The 12208-nt window shown below is 33.1% G+C and overlaps 1 long non-coding RNA gene and 1 pseudogene across 1 annotated transcript; both read left to right on the top strand.

Annotated features, from left to right (window-relative positions):
• On the top strand, window positions 3062–3932 carry LOC110269565. Its single transcript, XR_002358347.1, has 2 exons — window positions 3062–3199; window positions 3548–3932. It is a non-coding gene; the product is annotated as an uncharacterized LOC110269565 (long non-coding RNA).
• Window positions 10549–12097, top strand: LOC107632245 (annotated as a pseudogene).

The following is a 12208-nucleotide window of genomic DNA, read 5'->3' as shown; positions in this document are numbered from 1 at the left end:
CTGTCATTTCTTTCTAATTAAATTGTCCAGATAACAACAAAGAACCCAATGAACCACCTTTATCTGTCTACTTTCCTTTCTGTAAAGTTCGTCCAGCTTTCAAAGTGTTCCTTTAGTGTACCTGGAAAGCTCCACCTCTGTTCAAAGGCCATTAGCCAAGCACACCACACCTGCCATGTGATCTCGCAATCAAGAAACAAATGATAAGCAGTTTCCACATGCTTACAACATAGAATACACCTATTGTCATGTTGGTCAATGAACTGTAGTCTGCACGGTCGATCCTTCGTATTCACCTTTCCGACCAACACAAACCAAGAAAGGAGTTCAATACTCAGGGGACGAATCCTTTCCAAACAACACTAGTGAAGCTATAACTGGTGACTTCCTCCAGTAGAATTTCTCATGCATCACTTGCACAAAGAATTTTGTTGAATAAACACCTGTTTTATCAAATTTTCATACCACTCTATCCTCTCTCTCAGTTGTGAGCTTGAATGACTGTAAGATCTCATAAAGCTGGTTTATTAAGTCCAACTCCCACTGGAACAACTTTTTCCTCCACTGAAAAGCTCCAAATCCACTCTAACCCATCCCAAAAGTCACAATCTCCTATAACAGATTCATGAAAAATTGAAATCGAGAAAAGTCTAGGAAACATATCTTTCAACACCCCAACCGGTAGCCAGCTATCCTTCTAGAACCGAATTGTTCTGCCATTCCCGAGCTCCACAGACAAATTAATCAGATTAGTTTTTTAAATATTACAAATTAATTATTTTTGTCCTTCCGTCACTCTTAATAATTTCTGTTAATGATTAATGAAGTAAAATGTTAATTGATAACATGCATGATGTTTAGTTAAAGGCTAACTAAATATATTTATAAAAAACTATTAATTTAGTCACTTTTTTTCAACTACATAAATTCTAATCCTAATATAATCTAACGACTAAATTGATAGATTTTCATAAACATATTTGTTCAGTGTCTAGTTAGACAGGCTAAGTGTCACATATGCTGTCAATTTAACATTCTATATGATCAATAAACATTGTTAATGAAGCAACTGATGAAGAATAAAAATAATTGATTTATAATTTTAAAAGACTAATTTAATTGATAAAAGCTTTTGAGAACAAATTTTAAAAATAAAAATTATCTTTCACTTACTATAGAGCATTTAAAATATTGTCATGTGCATGCATGCAGCATGTCAATATTTGCTCTACTATAGAGCATTCAAAATATTGTCATATACATGCATGCAGCATGTCAAAGATCGTGAGTACAAGAAGAGGCCATAAAAATCCGACGGACAGTATGAACCAAAATCACATTTTCCAACTAACAGTGAACCAGGTACTATTCTTGATTCCTCTTGCAAGAACACAATACCGCCTAGCTAATTTTTTTCATGGAAAACTCTATGTGGTTCTACTTAGAAATTACCCATGAGTTCACTAGACAAACTCAAGATTGCAATGTTGTAGAAGTATTGGTTCCCTTGAATTAAATATACCACATTATAGCAACTTATCATATTAACTGTATAATTTACTCACAATTCTTTAATTGTATAATTTATGAATACTTAATATACACGTCAATTTGCTATGTCAAGCCTATCTATTTATTCACAATCTCACAAGTCTATCTATCTGCTCCATAGTGTTGCATTTGGTCCTAATTTGTCTTTCCAACAAGCTCACTCATTTTCCTGAGGTTGCTATTGAGAAAGCTTTCAACAAAATGGAGAATTCTATCCTCCAAATATGGTTATGGAAATTGTAAAAATGGCTCCAATGCAAATTGGACTTGAGATCATTCATGGTTTCTCTACAAATTTTCGAGCAATTCTCATGATAATGTATTATCCAGTGCAAGTCTATGTTGGTTTTCCTGGTTTGTTTCAACACACTACCCTAATGTTAAAACCAAGATCCTTGAAGAAATCAGAGTGAACTTTAAAATTGACAAAGAAGATTTGCTCATTTTAGGGGTGGAAGACCTTAACAAGCTAATCTACTTGCATAGAACTTAATGTTCCATCAAATCTTATATACTTCCTAGTGGAGATCATGTCAATGCAAATACTATAGTGTATTACTCCATATACTCAATGGGAAGAATGGAACAAATATGGGGAAAAGATTGCTCGGAATTTAAGCATGAAAAGTGGATTTTGAATAAAGGAAACAATATACACGTAGTACAAGTTCATACCTTTTAATGCAGGCCCTTGATCTTGTTTGGGCTAAAAAATAAGCCTTATCCAGCTGAAGATCATTACCATTGCTTCGTTGTGGAACTTTCACTTCCAAGTGGGTGGAAGGACATTCTGTGTGTCCAACTGTTTCTATTGTGCTACACATGAAATTTTTTATAGTGTGAAAAAAATATTAGAATTAATAAAATATTTTTTTACAAATTAAAGGTATTTATAATTAAAAAACTAATTAAATTTTTGAACGCATATATTTTGTGAGAAATATTTTATTAATTTTAATATTTTTGACATGAAAATGACCTAATTACAAAATTAAAAGTAGTGTAGGGACCAATTGAAAAAAAAAATATAGGAACCTAACTGAAAATTTAGTAAAACTATAGAGACTAACAAAGTAATTAAACCATAATTTTTCAAAAAAATTTAAGGCCAATTCAATAATAATGCATGATAACTATGTCTGATTTGTTTGTGTTAAAGGTTATTCTTATGAAATTATTATTGAATTGGTCATAAATTTTTTAAAAAATTATTTGTTAGAAGTAAATTGGATATAAATTGAAGATTTTTAAGACAAAATTAAAATAAAATAAAATTTTAAAATATTTTAAAATTTTTTAATAAACTTCAAAAATAAAAAATATAGTTTACCCAACTTTTTATCATTGATTTTCTTAATTGTTGGTTATTGTGTTGTGTTGTCTTTTAATATCTACTTGACATGGAATTAGTATGTACTCTCAATAAGATTTATTTATTGATGATAAAAATGGTCATAAAAAAAAATTTACATTAATCAAATAATTTTTGAAAATACATAAAATTGAAATTTTGCAATTTCCAATGAATCAATTGACAGTTGACAGTTAGTCAGGTAACGCTACTTCCTTCCGAATTCCCTGTACTCTGAACAGTTCCAATCAACTTACGCTTCATTTGGGCATCGAAGCGGAACCCTAAAATTCTAAGGTATGGTGAAGCCAACGTTCTCTGTTTTTGCTTGTCTCCTGCAAATTTTACTTCTTACTAATTTGGAGTTTCTTCGCCCCTTCCGAAACCTATTTTAAATGTCAAACAACACTGTTCTGCGAAACCCTATTTCGCCCAAGTTGAAGTTGTTAACATTATTTTGCTACTAATTCCACGGGTAAATCTCAATTTCACTGTAAATTTGCTTATTTTTTGTTTTTCACAATCTTCAAAAACAAAATCACCATGCTTGCTGTGTGCTGGAAATTTGGTGTATTCTGTGTCGGTGATTCAATTATTGTTCCTGCTTGATTGTAACCTAAAAATGCTTTCTCTCTTTGATAATAGGAATGCATACTTCTGTTGAGGGAATTAAACGTCAGTTATCGTCATGGATGGTGAAGAAGGTTGGTACCAATCATGTGAGTAACTCTGACAATTTTATTGAAACCACTTGTTCTGTAAAGCTCGGAAGGAAAAGGAAAATGCAGAGATAGTTCACAAAAGGGGAGCTTCAAAGAGGAAATCAAACTTAAATGCAAAGGATGAAGCTAAGAGAAAAAGAAAATCAAGTCAAGGTGATGGAAGCAGCGGTAGTACCATTCAAAAGAAGAAGAATAAAGGCAATGGTCCAATGGATCAAGCTCGTAAGTCGTCTAGAAAGAAATGCCGAAATTTAGAGGATCATAGACGTGATAGTACTGATGTAATTCCAGGTCAAGCATCTGATGATGAAAATGATCTGGAGTTGACGGTGGATGATTTAATGACCATAGCAGAACAGGTAATTTTCTTCTCTGTTAAGATTGATGGAGAAAATTTGTGTCTTTTGATAGTTTGCTAAGTAATCTAAATAGAAATATGTTGGCATCTTTAAAAGTCATTTTTTGTTATGAAATAAATAGATAAGGAAGATATAAATATAAGATAGAGAAATATAAATATAAAATTTTTGTATTAATGTTCACTAATATATCTTGATATAATAAAAATAATTTGTATATATATATATTACTAATATAAATAGTATTGAATGTAAAAGAGAGAGAAGAGTATAAAAGAGAGAGAATATTGTTATTGATTATTGTTGTGTATAATCCTTTTGTCCCGTATATGCTTTTATATGCATACAAGATTTTACTTTTTAAATTTTATTAATTTTGTTTTGCCATAAGAACTTGCTTCTTTCAACATAGGAAAATCGAGCCGCCCATATTAATGTTCATCCACATCACCATGTTTATCACAACACTCTTCTTGGATGACTATTTACGATTATTGCCTTGTTAAAATCTTACTAAAGAAAAATCCAATGGAAAAAAATTTTAGTGAAGGAAAAAGAGTACAATATCCTTTGTGATGGGGATTGCCTCGTTAAAAACTTTATCAAGAAAAACCCAATGGGAAAAAAATCTGATCAAGGAAAAAAGAGTACAGTCTCCCCCTCTTGTCGACATCATTTAATATCTGTAAATCGGCGCATCTCAATCTCATGTACCAATCTTTCAAAAGAGGATTTTGGGGGTGACTTTGTAAATAAATCTGCCAGATTATCACTTGAGCGGATCTGTTGTACATCAATTGTCCCTTATTTTGAAGATCACGGGTGAAGAAGAATTTGGGAGAAATATGCTTTGTTCTATCGCATTTGATATGTTCATCCTTATCTTCAAACAGGACAGTTGGAGTTATCTTATGATCAATCAGTCAACATGATGACAGAATATATTAGATCAAACTCCTGAGCCAAAAACACTCGCGACTTGCCTCATGTATCGCTAGTATTTCAGGACGATTAAAGGATGTTACCGCAATCGTCTGTTGTGGACCTCCATGATATAACTGTACCACCATATATGAATAGGTATCCTGTTTGAGATCTCCTTTTATGTGGATCAGACAAGTATCCAGCATCTGTATAGCCAACTAATTGTGACTTGGATCCATAGGGATAAAACAATCCCATATCAACCGTTCCATGAAAATATCGAAAGATTTGTTTGATTCCCACTCTAATGTCTTCTGGTTGGAGAGGAACTATACTTTGCTAATAAGTTCACATCAAATGATATATCGAGCCGTGTGTTATTAGCAAGATACATTAGCGCTCCAATGACACTAAGATATGGTACTTCAGGACCAAGGATATCTTTATTTTCTTCTTTAGGACGAAATTAATCCTTTTCCACATCCAAATACCTTACGATCATTGGGGTACTGGGATACTTAATGGACGTGATTTATCCATATAAAATCTCTTAAAAATCCCATTTTTTATATGCTCGCAGGCCAAGACAAAATTTAGTCTTTCCAAGATCTTTCATCTCAAACTCTTCTTTTAAAGTCTTTATAATTGTTGGAATTTCTTCAAGAGTTTCAATGATATTTAAATCATCAACTTACACAGCAATTATAATGAATTCAGATGCAGATTTTTTATGAAAACACATGGGCAGATATCATCATTCTTAAATCCGTTTTGGCCAGATACTCAATAAGACGATTATACCACATTCGTCCAAATTGCTTTAGACCATATAAAGATCTTTGCAATTTGACTGAGTATAACCCATGTGAATATTCATTGGATGGTTTAGATATCTTTAGTCCTTTAGGGACTTTCATATAGATATCACGATCTAATGATCCGTATAAATAGGCCGTTACCACATCCATTAAATGCATATGTAGTTTATGATATGCGGATAAACTAACCAAATAACGCAATGTTATTGCATCTACTACAGGGGAATATATTTCTTCATAATCTATACCGGACCTTTGTGAAAAACCTTGTGCCACAAGTCGAGCTTTGTAGCGTACAACTTCACTTTTCTCATTTCGTTTTCTCACAAATACCCGCTATACCCAACAGGTTTTACATCTTCTGGGGTACGGACTACAGGTCCAAAGACTTCACGTTTTGCAAGTGAGTCTAACTCAACCTTCATGGCTTCTTTCCATTTTGGCCAATCATTTCTTTGTCGACATTCTTCGACTGATCTTGGCTCAAGATCCTTACTTTCATGCATGATATTTAATGTCACATTATATGCAAATATTTCATTGATAATTATCTCATTTCGATCTCATTTCTCTCCTGTAAAGACATAATTTATTGAGATCTCGTCATTTTCATAATTTTCAGGTAACTGGACGTCTTTTGGCGTTAAAACTACATTAGAATTTTGGACAATTGCAAGTGTCTCTACTATGTCTTTTTCAACATGAATAGTATTTACCTCTTTTCTTTTTCGAGAATTTTTATCTTTGGAACCGACAGGCCTGCCACGCTTCTGGCGTGAATTTGTTTCAGTGGCTATTTGTCTGACTGGGACATCAATTCGAATTGGGGCATTTTCCGCTGGTATATAAGATTTGATTATCCTCTTTGTATCGGAAAATGCATCAAGCAATTCATTTGCTATTCTTTGCAAATGTATAAGCTTTTGAACTTCTAGTTCACATTGCCCTGATCGAGGATCTAAATGCATTAAAGATGATTCATTCCAATTAAGTTTCTTTTCAGGAAGCTTATTCTTTCCCCTTGAAAATTTTGATTCATGAAAATGACAATCCACAAACCAGGCTTTAAATACATCTCCAGTTTGTATCTCAAGATACCTCACTATAGAGGGAGAATCATATCCAACATATATTCCCAATTTTCTTTGGGGTCCCATTTTGGTGCGAGAAGGTAGTGCAATGGGAGCATATATCGCACACCTGAATATTTTCTTAAATGGGAAACATTTGGCTGCTGGCCAAAAGCTAATTGCATAGGAGAGAACTGATGGTAACTCGTTGGCCTCACCGAATAAGTGCTGCGGCATGTAAAATAACATGCTTCCAAATCGAGGTTGACAGATTTGTTCTCATAAGTAAGGATCTAACAATCAACTGGAGGCGTTTAAAAAGTGATTCCGCTAACCCATTTTGTGTGTGAACATGAGCTACTGGAGGTTCAACATTTATTCCATTAGCCATGCAATAAGCATCAAAGGCTTGGGAAGTAAATTCACCAGCATTATCAAGACGAATTGCTTTGATTGGATTTTCCGGAAATTGTGCTTTTAATCGAATAATTTGAGTAAGTAATCTCGCAAACGCAAGGTTGCGAGAGGACAATAAGCACACATATGACCATCTCGAAAATGCGTCTATTAGGACCATAAAATGTTTAAAAGATCTACATGGTGGATGAATATGTCCACATATATCACTTTGAATCCTTTTTAGGAATTCAGAGGACTCAAATCCAATCTTTACTGGTGATGGCCTTAAAATTAATTTTCCTGAGAACATGCAGCACAACAAAATTCACTAGATTTAAGAATCTTCTGGTTCTTTAGTGAATGTCATGGGAGTTTTCAATAATTCTCTGCATCATGGTTGTTCCCAGATGACCCAATCGGTCGTGCCAAGTTATGAATTCATTTGGGCTAGTAAACTTCTGGTTTACAATGGCATGTGATTCAATTGCACTAATCTTGGTATAATATAGCCCAGATGAGAGTGAGTGTAATTTTTCTAATATCACCTTTTTTATTTAAATCATGAGTTGTAATACATAAGTACTCATGATTTTCTTCATTCATTATTTCAATGTGATATCCATTTCGGTGAATATCTTTAAAACTCAATAAGTTTCTTAGAGACTTGGTAGACAATAGTGCATTATTTATTATGAATTTTGTTCCTCTAAGAAACAAAATTATAGCTCTTCCAGAGCCTTCTATCACATTGCCTGAGCCAATAATAGTATTAACATATTCTTCTTTTGGCACAAGATGGGTAAAGTATATATTATTTTTGAGAATGGTGTGCGAACTTGCACTATCCGCAAGACATACATCTTCATTATATATTCTTGCCATTTTCTTCAAAGACAAATAATAATAATAAAATGAGTAGTAGTACATATAAAACTTAACAATAAATTTTTTACATTATTTATTTACATGAATACTTAATAATCCCACATATTAAACTATTTTATCATTGATCAAATGACCAATATTTTTTTCAAAATCTTCAAAGAAATCAGATACATCGTAATGAGCGGTGGAATTTTCAGCATCATTTGAAACGAAATTCGTCTCCTTTCCTTTGTCATCCATTTTCAAAGATGCTTGATAAAGATCAACTAGGTGCCTTGAGGTACGACAGGTACGTGACCAATGGCCATTTCCACCACAACGGAAACACTTATCCTCTGTTGAGTTATTTTGCCTATTGTTTCTTTCTTTATCCCACTTCTGGTGAGATATTTTCTTATGAACATAATTCTTCTTCCTTTCGTAATTTTTCTTGTTGCCAAAACCTTGTCATTTACCTCTTCTAGGATAATAATTTGTTGCATTTACTTCAGGAAATGGGGCGGCGCTAGTTGGGCGCGCTTCATGATTTTTTTAAAAGTAACTCATTGTTGCGTTGAGCAACAAGAAGGTAAGAAATTAACTCAAAATATTTTTTAAATCTTTTTTCTCGATACTGCAGCTGTAGGAGCATATTTGAGGCATGGAAGGTCGAGAAAGTTTTCTCTAACATATCATTATCAGTTATCTTTTCCCCACATAATTTCATTTGTAAGGTGATTCGAAACATTGCTGAATTATATTCATTTATGGATTTAAAATCCTGTAGACGTCCATTCATATCGGGTTTGAGGAAGTATTACCGTTTTTTTATGATTATACTTTTCTTCAAGGTCTTTCCACAAATCTGCAGGATTTTTTATTGTGAGATATTCATTTTTTAATCATTCGTCAAAATGACGACGAAGAAAAATCATGGTTTTGGCTTTATCCTTTTGTGATGTATTATTTTCAGCTTTAATGGTATCTCTAAGATCCATTGAATCAAGATGAATTTTAGCATCTAATATCCATGATAAATTGTTGTTTCCAGATATATCAAGAGCATTAAATTCAAGATGATAGAGTTTTGACATAATGAAAATTTGTTACCTGAGTCTTCCTAAAATTTGATCAGAGTCTCGTGCTGAACTGCTGATAACGTGTTGTAAAATAAATAAATAAGAAAGATATAAATATAAGATAGAGAAATATAAATATAAAATGCTAGTATTAATGTTCACCAATATAATTATCTTGATATAATAAAAGTAATTTGTATATATATATATATATATATATATATATATTACTAATATAAGTAGTATCGTATGTAAAAGAGAGAGAAGAGTACAAAAGAGAAAGAATATTATTATTGATTATTGTTATGTATAAAAGAGAGAATATTGTTATTAATTATTGATAAGAGCAATGCTAGGGGCCAGCAACTTTTGTGATTGGTAGCCATCAATGATGATCTAATGGTGTGAGATTGGTGTGAGATTTTATCCAATGACTCACCTTTATCTGCTGATTACATGTTAGCCAAAATTTAACAAAACTGCTGGCCCGTAGACTTTTCCTATTGATAATATTATATATAATAAGTATATAAGTCTAAATAGTGTATACATAAAATTATAAATATTCATTTAAATAAAATGACCTTAAATTAAGTTTTTCCCTGACATTACTGTTTTATCAAATTAATTCTAAGCACATTTTTCTCCGATCCTTAAATACATTTGTTGCTATAATGTGAATACATTTTAGTTAAAAACACATATAAAAACTAGTTTTAGTTTTTGAATATTTAAAACACATCCATCTTATTTTTGGCCCGGCAACAAATTTTTTCAGGAGGCGGCCAGGACAAATGATTCAGCCATCTCTTATCATTTTTTAGAGAAATGTTACACACATATATATATATTTTTTAACCAAGTTGAATTATAAGATTTAGGTGAGTGAAAATGATAAAAGTAACTTTTACTAATATTAGACCAACTTAATTGAATTTAGTTGACAAAAACGTTTGGCTTGTATAATATTATTCACGAGGCTCTGAAGAAAAGAAACAATTTCATTGGCAAAAAGGGGCAAATTTCAGCCCAAGCCATTAGAGCTGGCCTCCAACCTCAACTATCTAGCCTCACCAAATTTCAACCCTGTCTATGGGTTTTTGTTGGTCCCGGCCCCTAATGGCTCCAAACGTTAAGAGGTTGGCCTCTTCAGCCCATAGGTTAGCCCCTACTAATTGATAAAGCTGCTTCTTCTTGACCAATGAGTCTTAGCTCAAGTGGTCTTTCTCTCCCCACTTCAAAGGTTCGACACATCGATATTTTTTTCAATTCTAGTTTTTTTTTTTTATTTTCTTTTCCATCTTTTTCAATTCTAGTTTTTTTTTTTTAATTTTCTTTTCCATCTGTGCCTATAAATTTATGAGAAAAACAACCATTCATGCACAGATACATCTTAGAAACAAGCTCTTAAGGCCACCATGATGCTCTCACTGGAGTCCTTTGCTTTATTTGTAGCCATTATCACATTCGTTTGCATCCATATTTGGAGGAAAATGGGATCCTCAATCCTGATTACGACATCTGGAAACGCCAGAGGGACATATTACAATCATTGTTCAAGCAAAACATTCTTGAGAATTTTGTTACAAAATCCATTCATAAGAAGTTGGAGGGTTCCCTACTTCCACTTCTGAATGATGTTTCGGAATCAAAAACTATTGTGGACTTGGAAGCATCTTTCAGAGGTTCACTTTTGACAACATTTGCACCATAATGTTGGCATTTGATCCCAATTGTCTTCCCAACAAGTTCACTGAATTCCAAGAGGTTGCTTTTGAAAAAGCTTTCAACAAAATGGAGGATGCAATTCTCTATAGGCACTTTGTCCCAAGATCCTTGTGGAAGCTGCAAAAATGGCTCCGAATCGGATCCGAGAAGCACTCCATCGTATCCCAACAAATTATTGATAAGTTCTTGCATGAATGTATATCATCCAATTTTGATGAACAGCATAGCAGAGTCATCAATTGCACTCAAGAAGATGAACCAAACATTAACATGCTTAAAGCTCTTGTGGAAGAAAGTGGAATGGAACAAATAGATTACAAGTTTCTAAGAGACACTGCAATTAATCTCTTGACGGCAGGAAGGAACACAATCAGTGCAGGTCTCAGTTGGTTTTTCTGGCTTGTTTCGACTCACCCTAAAGTTGAAATCAAGATCCTTGAAGAAATCAGAGCAAACTTCAATGCTAATGAAGAAAACTGGCTCATTTCAGAGGTGAAAAACCTTAACAAGCTAGTTTACTTGCATGGAGCTATATGTGAAGCTTTGAGGCTTTTCCCTCCAGTGCCATTTGAGCATAAATGTGCCATCAAATCTGATATACTTCCTAGTGGAGATTGTATTGGTCCAAATACTATGATCTATTACTCTCTATATTCAATGGGAAGGATGGAACAAATATGGGGTAAAGATTGCTTGGAATTTAAGCCAGAAAAGTGGATTTCGGAAAAAAGGAGCAATATACAGATACCATCATATAAGTTTATAGCTTTCAATGCAGGCCCAAGAAGTTGTTTGGGTAAAAATCTTAGCTTTATCCAAATGAAGATTGTTGCCATTGCTTTGCTGTGGAACTTTCACTTCCAAGTGGTGGAAGGTCATTCTGTGTGTCCAAGTGTTTCTGTTATACTTCACATGAAGCATGGCTTGAAAGTTCATGTTACCAAAAGAAGCAATTGATGGAAGTATAGGGAATTTCATCGTTGTTTTTCTTGATTGGCTATTGTGTCTTTTAAGTTTGTAATTGCTACTTCACAAGTTCACATGTAACTAGCTAGTATAGTCTTTTAATAATCAGTGATCATATATGTATTATGTACAGTGTACACTATAATATAAAGTTAACAAAAACATGCAAAAATAAATAAAGCTAATCACTGTGTTCACTATATCATAGTTATTAGAATTGGACCGGAGAGACAAAATATCAATACTCTGATCGGTTCAATTCAATATAAGAAATGTTTCTGCAATTAAGTTGGTGTGGAGAAGGAACATGATCTTCCCCAATATAAAGACTTTTTATAAAGCGTCCTGACCAACATGATCTTCACCACTGTTTCTGA

This window comes from Arachis ipaensis, chromosome B03, assembly GCF_000816755.2.
Source record: "Arachis ipaensis cultivar K30076 chromosome B03, Araip1.1, whole genome shotgun sequence".
Lineage (NCBI taxonomy): Eukaryota > Viridiplantae > Streptophyta > Magnoliopsida > Fabales > Fabaceae > Arachis > Arachis ipaensis.
This window is presented reverse-complemented; position numbering and strand designations above follow the sequence as displayed.